General features: G+C 48.9%; 1 protein-coding gene across 1 annotated transcript in view; it reads right to left on the reverse strand.

Annotated features, from left to right (window-relative positions):
- The window catches only part of wnt11 (wingless-type MMTV integration site family, member 11), a 79,579-nt gene extending 72,615 nt beyond the window's left edge, over positions 1–6,964 (reverse strand). The window contains exon 1 of the mRNA XM_038818939.1: positions 6,611–6,964. The gene's annotated coding sequence lies outside the window, so the exon portion shown is untranslated. The remainder of the gene's footprint in view (positions 1–6,610) is intronic.
- Between the last annotated feature and the right edge of the window lie 402 nt (positions 6,965–7,366).

The following is a 7,366-nucleotide window of genomic DNA, read 5'->3' on the forward strand; positions in this document are numbered from 1 at the left end:
TGGATTGTCCACGCTAAATTGCCCTTTAATTGGAAAAAAATGAATTGGACACTCCAAATTTATTTTTAACAAATAAAACATTGCAACTCTCTACTTCGACCACAGCTGGATTAATAGGGGGGGTAGCAAGGTGGGGAGATGGCAGTGTAGTGGAATTGTCGCTGGGCTAGTAATCTAAAGGCCCCAGGCTAATGCCCTGGGGGACAATTGGAAAAAATGAATTAGATATTCTAAATTAAAAAAAAAGAAAATGTCAATACAAAAGGAGATATATTATTGGGGAGGGGAGGGGGGGGGGGCGGGGGGGGGGGGGGTGGGGGGGGGGGGGGGGGGGGGGTTGGAGAGAGGCTGAAGGTATCCCACAAAGGGAGGCAAAGGAAACGTTTTCTGAAAGATAATACAATCAGGTTGAGTCTTGCCCAGCAAGATGCGAATTACGAATCAAATGTGATTAGCCCCCAGGTCTTGCAATTCCACTCATGATTCTAATTGTGCAGGCAAACCTGCAAACCCATTACCTTACTTAACGATGTGAAAAGTACCGTGCCTTTTAAGAAAATGCAAAAGTTTGTGTATTTGCAGAGTTGCTTTTCCCATCGGATGAAACACTTGCCATTGACGAATAATGTTGGGGCTGGACAAAAGGAAGCATCGGGCTGTGCTTTTGTTGGTTTGATGGAACCTTGTTGTTTACGTTTTGTCCAATATTTTATCAGCATTGAGTACAAAAGCAAGGAAGTCATGTTGAAACTCGATATTCGTCACTGGCTGGGCCTCAGCTGGAGTATTGTGTCCGTTCTGAGCACCATAATGTAGGAAGGATGTCGAGGCCCGAGGGAGGGTGCAATAGGAGATCCACCGCAATGGTGCTAGAAATGAGGGCCTCGTTTACAGGTTTGGGTTGCTTTCAATCATCACAAAGAGGGTTAAGGGGAGATGGAGCGGAGGCATTAAAAATCGAGACGTATTGATTGTGTATATAAAAAGGAATTGTTTCCCATGGCAGAAGGGTCAGTAACCAGGAGCGGAATTTCCCCATTTTCTGACAAAGTGCGGTGGTGGGCAGCTCGGGCACAGCCTGACCAGCCGACCAGAATGGCGGGAGCCCGCGCCAGCTCCTGCACCGTAGCCTCATTAATTATGCACAGGCGACTTCCCTCCGACTCTCCTGGAGGGATGGCAGCTGATTGGTCCACCTGGCGTCTGAAGACCACCTTGTGCCCACCACTCTTTCGCAGTTGGTTTTGACACCAACATGGGGCTGGATTCTCCGACTCTGAGACTAAGTGCTGACGTCGGCATGGGAATGGTGGCCCTTTCCGACCGGAAAAATGGCACAAAATGGCCGGCGATCCCCCATCTGGGGGGATCTAGCTGCCCCCAGAGTTCTAGCTGCCGATACGCCCGGAGAATTGCCGGATCCGTGTCCACGCATGCGACATGGCGCGTTGTGCAACATGGCGCCGGCCGCGCACAGATCCGGCCTGCCAAATAACCCCCCTTTGGCCAGGCTCGCCACTCCCGGACCACCACCCACCAGCGCCCCCAGCCCCTGCCAAAGCCCCCACCTGCCCGCGGATCAGCTCTCCCCTGAATCCCGCCCATGATTTCCCGCTGGCATGAGGCATCTATTTGTGATGTAGAATGCTCTGTCTGAAAGGATGGAGGAAGCAGATTCAATAGCAACTTTCAAGCTAGAATTGGATACATAAATACAGGGCTATTGGGAGAGAGCAGGGGGCGGTGTCTAATCGGACAGCTCTTTCAAAGTGATAGCAGAGGCACAATGGGCCAAATGGCCCCCTTCTGTGTTTCAAAATTCTATGCTCCATTGTACACGGATTTCCAGCACTGCCCCAGACCATTCGGCCCAACTGGTCCATGCTAGCGTTTATAATCCGCTCGTTCCATTTACCTCATCTCAACCTTTCACCCTATCTTCCTATTTCTTTCATAGTTTTAACTGCCTTTCATATGTAACTCATTTCCACCAGACCCTTTTGAGATGTTGCTCAGTATAGAAATGAAAGGCTTTCTTTACTTAAGGTATTCGTTTAAAAGGTCGAAGTTGATGTTGACAATATTAATAAGAATATATAAAATAGGAAGGGGAGAGGACATTTGGCTTTGATTGTGACTGATTATCTAACTCAACTGCACTGCCCCATACTATTCCCATACTGTTAGCACCTAACCGCTCAGATCAAATTCCTCTTTTTGACATTTCGTCGAAAAGGTGAATCACCAATTTGTCCAGGTGGATTACGATGCTCTTTCCTGGTCCTCCACATTCTCATGTTCTTAATCTGACAGGTTAACAGCCTCTGCCGTTCCCTCTCCGTTGTTGTATCGGAAAAATATAAATGGAAAAGGCCTCTGTTCAAACATTTGGAGTGTGGAATTTGATACAAGCACGTGAAGCATTTACGCAGCGTCCCTAACAGTATTAGCCTGGGACAGACCCAGCCAGGGGGGCTGGGGTTCCTCACACATCCCCTCCTGGGTTTAAATCTATTAACTTTTTGCTCTAGTTTTACAGTCAGTGTAAGAGTGAAAGAAAACATGAATATGAATAATGAATAATCGCAAGTATTATGTCACAAGTAAGCTTCAACGAAGTTACTGTGAAAAGCCCCTAGTCGCCACATTCCGGCGCCTGTTCGAGGAGGCCGGTACGGGAATTGAACCTGCGCTGCTGGCCTATGTTCTGCATTACAAGCCAGCTGTGATAAACCAGCCCCATTGGGAAGGAGAACCTCGCTATCCTTCCTCAGAGACAGTGATTTAATTGAGTGAGAAGCACCGTCTCAAAATAAGGAAACTTTGAATTTCATTGAGATGTTTTGTGCAACCATTTACACATTGTAATGAATTGGCTCTTTCAATAAACCAAGGTTAGCCACACAAGCTTTAGATTTTTATTCAGCGGAAAGGACAACATTTAATGCCCATTTCTATTTGATCCAAAAAGTTGGTGGTGGGTCTTCTATTTCAAGCTGATAATAATAACCTTTATTAATGACACAAGTAGGCTTACATTAACACTGCAATGAAGTTACTGTGAAAATCCCCTAGCTGCCACACTCTGGAGCCTATTCGGGTACACAGAGGTAGAATTCAGAATGTCCCATTCCCCTAATAAGCACGTCTTTCAGGGCTTGTGGGAGGAAACCGGAGCACCCGGAGGAAGCCCACGCAGTCACGGGGAGAACGTGCAGACTTCGCAGACAGTGACCCAAGCCGGGAATCGAACCTGGGACCTGGCGCTGTGAAGCAACAGAGTGAACCACCGTGCTACCGTGCCAACTGCTGGTAACCAAGTGGCTTGCTGGGGTGTTACCAGGGTGAGTTAAGAGTGGACCATGTTGGCTGTGGGTCTGTTGTTATATATAGGTCAGTCTGGTTAAGGACAGCAGATTTCCTTCCCTGACGAACATGGGTCAATAAGACAAGGTTTTTGTTGCAACATAGCTTCATGGTCACTTTCTGATTAATGGTTTCAGTGGCAGTTGAATGGCTAACCCTCTCACCTCAGTGTAAAGGGGTTGTGGATTCAAGTCCTACCCAAACGACTTGGCAAAAAAATCTTGGCTGACGATATAGTGCTGTACTGAGGGAGTGCTGCTCTATCAGAGGTGCTGACCTTCAGATAAGATGATAAGCTGAAGACCTGTCTCCCTTAGGTGGATGTAAAGGTTCAGTGGCACTTGATAGGTGTTGGCGGTGGAGTGCTAATGTCACTAGACCAGAGGTCTGGGCTAATGTGCTAGATGCTACAGGTTCAAATCCCACCCGAGCAGCTGGTGGAATTGAAATCCCATTAATAAAACAACCTGGAATTTAAAGTTGAGTAACAGAGACCCCATGAAATTACCATCGATTGTTGTAAAAACCCATCTGGTTCACTAATGTCCTTTAGGGGGCAGCATGGTGGCGCAGTGGGTAGCATTGCAGTCTCACGGCGCTGAGGTCCCAGGTTCGATCCCGGCTCTGGGTCACTGTCCGTGTGGAGTTTGCACATTCTCCCCGTGTTTGCGTGGGTTTCGCCCCCACAACCCAAAAGATGTGCAAGGGTAGGTGGATTGAACACGCTAAATTGGCCCTTAATTGGAAAAAATTGGGTACTCTAAATTTTAAAAATAAAAAAAAAACTAATGTTCTTTAGGGAAGGAAATCTGTTTTTCTTATATGGTCTGGCCTATATGTGACTCCAGACCCCAGACCCATAGCAATGTATATGACTCTTAAAAAAAAATTTAGTGTTCCCAATTAATTTTTTCCAATTGAGGGACAATTTAGCGTGTCCAATCCACCCAGCCTGCACATCTTTGGGTAGTGGGGGCGAAACCCACGCAGACACGGTGAGAATGTGCAAACTCCAAACGACAGTGACCCAGAGCCGGGATCGAACCTGGGACCTCAGCGCCGTGAGGCAGCAGGGCTAACCCACTGCCCACGCAATGTATATGACTCTTAAATGTCCTCGGCGACGGGCAATAAATGCTGGCCCAGCCAGCGACGTCCACATCCCATGAATGAAATTTTAAAAATCATTGCGGATCTCATCCATTCACTCCAGTAGCACTGTTCTCATTCCCAGGCACACATTCATAAACAACCCTGCAAACGACAGGAATCTGTTCAACCCTTGCACCTTTTTTGAATTACTCTGGAACTTGGGGAGCCTATTTGGTATACTTCCATTTGTCCTGATGAGTGCAAGACGAAAAACTTTGACAACATGTCTCTCTTTGCAGTAAAATGTAACTTTTGTTCCTGCAAGTGTCTATCAATTTAGGATTGAGTTGACTTGGTCCAATTACCCTCGACAAAAAGCGATTCATCTTGGGTTTGAAAGGTTGTGTGCCCCCTTGGGAGGGGGAAGAGAGGTCCCAATTCGCACTCTCCCTTTGTTTGAACAACAAGTGCTTCTTGCCCTCACACCCCAGCCCTCATTTTAAGATTCTGTCTCGGATCTGTCCACCAGATGCAAGGGCTTGCCCGGGACTGGGGGGGGGGGGGGGAGTGGGGGAGGAGGGCAAAGGACATTTATAGAAGACGCATAACCCCCACCCCCACCCCTCCTTCCTACAGTCCACTTTGCAAACTCTGAAACCCACAGCTTGGTGACACCAACCCTTTCCCGTCCTGTCCACCACTCCGTCTGGTTCTCCGGAGACGGAATTTCACTTGTTGGCTCCGAGTTTCACCACTTTAAAGATAAGTTAACAATTTCAGGCTCTGTAAAGGAAAGGGTCTGTGTGTGTGTGTGGGGGGGGGGGGGGTAAATCATGAGCTGCTGCTGCACCCCTCAATATTGTGATAGTTTCTAGAGGGTTTGAACGGGGGAGGTTACAGTCAATCGTTACACTGACTTGAAAAGCGCAGAGAGTGAGTGTTAGCCCCACTCCCCCCCTCACAAAGCAGCTCACTCCTGCTGAGGGTGGGGGGGGGGGGGGGAGTAGATTGGGATCTTTCCCATTCCCCAAATCCGAGAGGCAGCCTCGGGAGTCCCTCTGGGTCAATAGCCCCCCCCCCTCATTCACACGGGACTTCGGCCCAACTGTTCGATGCTAGCCCCCTCTCTGCGTCCGAATCAAAGTGGGACCAAAGTTTTCACCAATCCACTATGATCTTGCCCCAGTGGTGTATTACCGAAGGGGGGGGGGGGGGGGGGGGGTCTGAATAATCTCCACCAGGGGGACGGAGGGGGGGGGGGGGGGGTATTTGGAAATGTCAATTTAATCTGAAGATTTAAATGGGTGATTTTTTGGGAAAGTTGAGGGTCCTATGGTAGTTGGCTTGCCCGCCACCCCAACGCCGCCCCCACCTTGTGCAAGCAACCGGGCGATTGGGTTTCGCCCCCACTACCCAAAGATGTACAATGTGCCAGGGAATCTACACCGATCTATTTCAACATGCAGCAAGAGATTAATATCCCGATCACTGGCAACCAACCGGGGGGCGGGGGGGGGGGGGGGGGGGAATAGTTACCTCGCGTGTTCAAAACAAAACAGTCAGAAGAACCCTTTCTCTCTGAGCTGGGAAAAGTTTTTGAAAGTTTTGAAAGTTGAAATCCTGAAAGTTTTTGGCAGGAGTCAGTTGTGTGTGTGTGTGTGCGCGTCAAGAATTCGGATTCACGGCTCCTGCTCTCCCCTCTTATTCTTCCCGAAAGTACTTGAGGCTCCTCCTGAGCTGTTGGAATATTTTACCCCCCGACTTTTATTTCCATTTATTTCCCAGCAACAGAAAGGGTCCAATTTAACCCCGCGCGGGAAGGATACTCAGCCATCCCATCATTATCAGCTGGTGGGCACTGATATCCAGTTTATTTTGGGGCAGAAAGAGGGTGATTTTGGGGATCTTGCCCACTCTCCCCACCGTCTCACACAGCCAGCCTCAGGCACAGAATTTGTCAATTACTCTGAAACTCACAAGCGGTTGGGGGAAATTGACAAACCAGAGGAGCGGACGGCGCCGATTGCAATCGATTTCTCTCCTGGTAAAGCCAGACAGGGAGGCAGCAGGCGACACACTTCAGCAGAGGCGAGAAAGACACGGAATTTTGTGGGAATCGAATGGGATATCTCCCTCCCCTTCCCCATCCTACCTTCATTCAGTTCCAGTGCTGATTCCGAGCGAATCCCAGGAAATCTTGCAGAGGAAGGCGCCAATGATTTGAGCTCAAACCCAGAAGGAGTGTGCATCAGTTGGGGATGTGTTGCTGTGACTTGTCCTGGGGACACACCGCCTGACTCTCCTCCCCTGCCTGAGTTAATCTGAAGACCATTCTCCCTCCTCCCTCCCTCTCCCCAGTGTCAGGTCCTGGTTATATGGATTCTCCAGCCACCTTTGAAGTGGGATGATGTCAGGCGTTGTTAGCATAACAAAAGGTTCAGAGAGAGAAAAAAAGAGTTGGAATCTTGGCCACAAGGAGCACCATAAACTCCGAGCTCTTTATTCCCCTCCCACACCAGGAAGGCAGGTAGATACTCCAAGCTTGAAGGGAAATGCCTCTGGTTGCTGATTCATTCACACCTCTTCAAAAGCAGTCCCGAGTTTCGATCGATCAATTCATTATTCTATATTTTTTTCAATTCACAACTTCTGGAAGAGATTTTTCCAGAGGCAACACCAAGTGACACCCAACCCGGAGACTGGTCTCTCTCTCTCTGGGTCTGTATCCCTTCCAGAGCGGCAGATTCTATTCCGACTTTATTCGGATTTTATCCTCGCTGATCTCCCTCTCTCTGCAGACAGACTCTCTGCTCTCTCTCCCTCTCTCTGCCACTCAATCTCCCTCTCTCTGCAGACAGACTCTCTGCTCTCTCTCTCTCTCTGCCACTCAACCTCCCTCTCTCTGCAG

Source organism: Scyliorhinus canicula, chromosome 14, assembly GCF_902713615.1.
Source record: "Scyliorhinus canicula chromosome 14, sScyCan1.1, whole genome shotgun sequence".
NCBI lineage: Eukaryota > Metazoa > Chordata > Chondrichthyes > Carcharhiniformes > Scyliorhinidae > Scyliorhinus > Scyliorhinus canicula.